The following is a 4,842-nucleotide window of genomic DNA, read 5'->3' as shown; positions in this document are numbered from 1 at the left end:
TTGTAAGAAATTACTATGAAGAACTGTATGCCAAGAAATTTGAAAACCTAGGGGAAATGGACACATTTTTAGAAAAATATAATCTTCCAAAACTCAATGAAAAAGAAGCAGAAAATCTGAACACACCAATAACAGCAAAATATATTGAAGCAGTAATCAAAAAACCCCCATCACCCAAAAGCCCTGGACCAGATGGTTTCACAGGAGAATTCTACAAAGCATTTAAGGAAGAGCTAACCCCTATTCTTCACAGACTATTCCAAAAAATCCAGAAGGATGGAAAGCTCCCAAATTCTTTTTATGAATTCAGCATCATCCTAATTCCAAAACCAGATAGAGACACAACAAAGAAAGAAAACTTCAGGCCAATATCGCTGATGAACATAGATGCTAAAATCCTCAACAAAATATTGGCAAATTGCATCCAACAATATATCGAAAATATCATACACCATGACCAAGTGGGATTCATCCCAGGGATGCAAGGATGGTTCAATATTTGCAAATCAGTAAATGTAATACATCACATAAACAAAAGCAAAGACAAAAACCACATGATCATAGCAATAGACACAGAAAAAGCTTTTGATAAGGTACAACACCCATTTATAATAAAAACACTCAGAAAAGTGGGAATAGAGGGAACATTCTTCAATATAATAAAGGCCATATATGAGAGACCTACAGCCAACATCATACTCAATGGGCAAAAACTAAAAGTTTTTCCACTAAGATCAGGAACAAGACAAGGTTGTCTACTTTCACCACTTCTATTCAATATAGTATTGGAAGTTTTAGCTACAGCGGTCAGGCAAGAAAAGGAAATAAAAGGAATCCAAATAGGAAAGGAGGAAACAAAACTGTCACTGTTTGCAGATGACATGATAGTGTACATGGAAAATCCTATAGACTCTACCAAAAAACTGCTCGAACTAATTAATGAATTTGGCAAAACAGGGGGTTACAAAGTAAATATCCAGAAATCAAAGGCATTTTTGTATACTAACAATGAATCAGCAGAAGCAGAAATCAAGGAAAAAATCCCATTCAATATAGATAAAACAAAAATAAAATATCTTGGAATAAACCTAACTAAGGAGGTAAAAGACCTGTATGCAGAAAACTACACAGCACTGAAGAAAGAAATCAGGGAAGACACAAACAAATGGAAACATATACCATGTTCATGGATTGGAATAATTAACATCATCAAAATGTCCATACTACCCAAAGCAATATACAGATTCAACGCAATACCTATTAAAGTACCAATGGCATATTTCACAGACATAGAACAAACACTTCAAAAATTTATATGTAACCATAAATGACCCCGAATAGCAGCTGCTACTTTGAGAAAGAAGAACAAAGTAGGAGGGATCACAATACCTGATATCAAACTGTATTACAAGGCCACTGTAATCAAAACAGCCTGGTACTGGCACAAAAACAGGCACATAGACCAATGGAACAGAACAGAGAGCCCAGAAATCAAACCAACTCTCTACAGTCAATTAATATTTGACAAAGGGGGCAGTAACATAAAATGGAGTAAAGATAGCCTCTTCAACAAATGGTGTTAAGAGAACTGGACAGCTACGTGCAAAACAATGAAACTTGAGCACCAACTTACACCATACAGCAAAATAAATTCAAGGTGGATAAAAGACTTAAATATAAGCCGTGGCACCATTAAAGTCCTAGAGGAGAACAATGGCAGGAAAATCTCAGATATTTCACGCAGCACTTTTTTTACTGATATGTCCCCTAGAGCAAGGAATATAAAGGAAAGAATAAACAAATGGGATCTCATAAAAATAAAAAGTTTCTGCATGGCTAAAGAAAAGAGTATTAAATTAGCAAGACAACCAACTGTATGGGAAAACATATTTGCAAATGATACCTCAGACAAAGGTTTAATCTCCAAAACATACAAAGAACTTACACGACTCCACTCTAAGAAGACAACCAACCCAATTAAAAAATGGGAAAAGGACTTGAACAGACACTTCTCCAAGGAGGACATACAGAATATCCAGAGACACATGAAGAGATGCTTAATATCGTTAGCTATCTGAGAGATGCAAATTAAAACCACAATGAGATACCACTTTACACCAGTCAGGATGGCTATCATAAACAAAGCAACAAACAACAAATGTTGGAGAGGTTGTGGGGAAAAGGGGTCCTTAGTTCACTGTTGGTGGGATTGCAGACTGGTACAGCCATTATGGAAAACAGTATGGAATTTTCTCAGAAAAATAAAAATCAACCTGCCTTTTGACCCAGCAATTCCACTGCTGGGATTATATTCTAAAAACCCCAAAACATCAATTTCAAAGAACCTATGCATCACAATGTTCATAGCAGCACAATTTACAATAGCCAAGAGTTGGAAGCAACCTAGGTGCCTGTCAGTAAATGAATGGATCCAAAAATTGTTGGTACATATACACAATGGAATTCTATGCAGCAGAGAGAAAGAAGGAGCTACTACCCTTTGCAACAACATGGATGGAACTGGAAAGCATTATGCTGAGTGAAATAAGCCAGGTGTTGAAAGACAAATACCATATGATCTCACCTTTAACAGGAAGCTAAACAACAAAACAAACAAGCAAGCAAAATAAAAGCACAGACACTGAAATAGAGAACAAGGGGACAGTGACCAGAGGGGAGAGGGAAGGGAATTTAAGGGGAAAAATGGGAGGGATTTGGAGGAACAAGTATAAAGGACACAGGGACAATAACAATTAAGGGGGATGGAAATGGGAGGGAGGTGGGGAGCATGGGGCAGGGTGGGCTGGGATGGGAGAAATAAACAGAAAACTGTACTTGAAAGGTAACTAAATAAAAAAAAGACAAAAAAATCTACAAGAGATATTTATAAAACAAAGAGAAAGGAATCTAAACATAACAGTATAGAAGTCACCAACATACGAAAGAGAGCAAGACAATAAAAAGAGAGAACTACAAAAAAATAAAAAACTACTAATAAAATGGCAATAATTATATACATATTAATAATTATTTTAAATGTAAATGGACTAAATGCTCCAATCAAAAGACAGATGGTGGCTAAATGGATTTAAAAAAAATAAAACAAAACAAGACGTGTACCTATGCTGCCTACAAAAGCCCCATTTCAGATGGAAACACACACAGGCTAAAATGAAAGGGATGGAAAAGAAATGTCATGCAAATGGAAATGAGGAAAAAGCTGAGGTAGCAATACTTATAGCAGACAAAACTGACTTTAAGACACGCCATAACAAGAGGTACAGAGGGGCATTTCATAATGATAAAGGGGTCAATCCAACAAGAGGATATAAGTCTTGTAACATCTACATGTCCAATACAGAAGCACCTAAATACATAAAGCAAATATTGATGGACATGAAAGGAGACATCAACAGTATCACAATCATAGTAGGGGACTTGACACCTAATTGACATCCTTGGATAGATCATCCAGACAGAAAATCAACATAGAAACAGCAGCGTTAAATGACACATTGCACTACATGTATCCAATTGATTATTTTTAGAGCCCAAATGCAGAATATACATTCAAGCACTCATGGAACATTTTCTGGGACAAACCGCATGTTAGGGCACAAAACAAGACTCAATAAATTTAAGAACATTGAAATTATATCAAGTATCCTCTCCAGTCACAATGGTATGAAATTAGAAGCCAATTAAAAGAAGGAAACTAAAAAATGCACAAAGATGTAGAGGCTAAATAGAATGCTACTAAACAGTGACTGGGTTAACAAGATCAAGGAAGATATCAAAAGGTATTTTGAGATAAATAAAAACAACCCCAAATCAACACAACCAAAGCAGTTCTAAGAGGGAAATTCATAGCAATATAGGCTTGTATCAGTGAAAAAAATCTCAATCTAATCTTCTAGTCCCTTACATCTAAAGGAACTAGAAGAAGAAAAACAAAGCCCAGAGAGATCAGAGCAGAAATAAAATAGAATTTAAAAAAATACAGAAGATGGATCAATGAAACCAAGAACTTGTTCAATGAAAAGATAAACAAAATTGATAAGCCTTTAGATACTCATCAAGTAAAAAGAGAAGGGCCCAAATGAATAAAATTAAAATATGGAAGAGAAGTGACAACTGGCACCACAGAAATACAAAGAATTTTAAGAAACTACTATGAACAATTACATACCTGGAAGAATTAGACAACCTGAATTCATCTCAGATTGAATTAAAAGGTGAAAGATGTATACGATCTGAAGAGAAACAGAGTATCCAGATTAAACTACAATGAAACAGAAAATCTGAACAGACCGATAACTACTAATGAAATAAAATCAATTATGAATAAAGTCCCCCAAAACAAAATTCCTGAATTAGATGGCTTTGCAGGTGAATTTTACCAAACAATGAAATACAAGTTAATACCTATGTTTCTCAAACCATTCCAAAAACCCAAAGAGGAGGGAAGGCTTCCAAACTGATTTTACAAGGCCAGATTTAACAGATACCAAAAACAAACAAAGACACTACAAAAAAAGAAAAGAAAAGAAGGCCGACGTCCCTGATAAATATAGATGTAAAAATCCTTAATAAAATATTAGCAAACCCAGTTCAGCAGTAAAAAGTCACACACCATGATCAAATGGGATTTAATCCTGGGATGCAAGATTGGTTCCATATTTGCAAATCAATGAACATGATACACAACATAAACAAAATGAAGGATAAAAATGTATAATCATCTCTATAGATGCAGGGAAAGCATTTGACAAAAGCCAGTGTTGATTTACGATAAAAACTCTGAGCAAAGTGGGGATAGAGGGAACATACCTCAACATAATA

This window comes from Artibeus jamaicensis, unplaced genomic scaffold (assembly GCF_021234435.1).
Source record: "Artibeus jamaicensis isolate MK-2021 breed Jamaican fruit bat unplaced genomic scaffold, CSHL_Jam_final contig_729, whole genome shotgun sequence".
Classification (NCBI taxonomy): domain Eukaryota; kingdom Metazoa; phylum Chordata; class Mammalia; order Chiroptera; family Phyllostomidae; genus Artibeus; species Artibeus jamaicensis.
Note: the sequence above shows the minus strand (reverse complement) of the source record.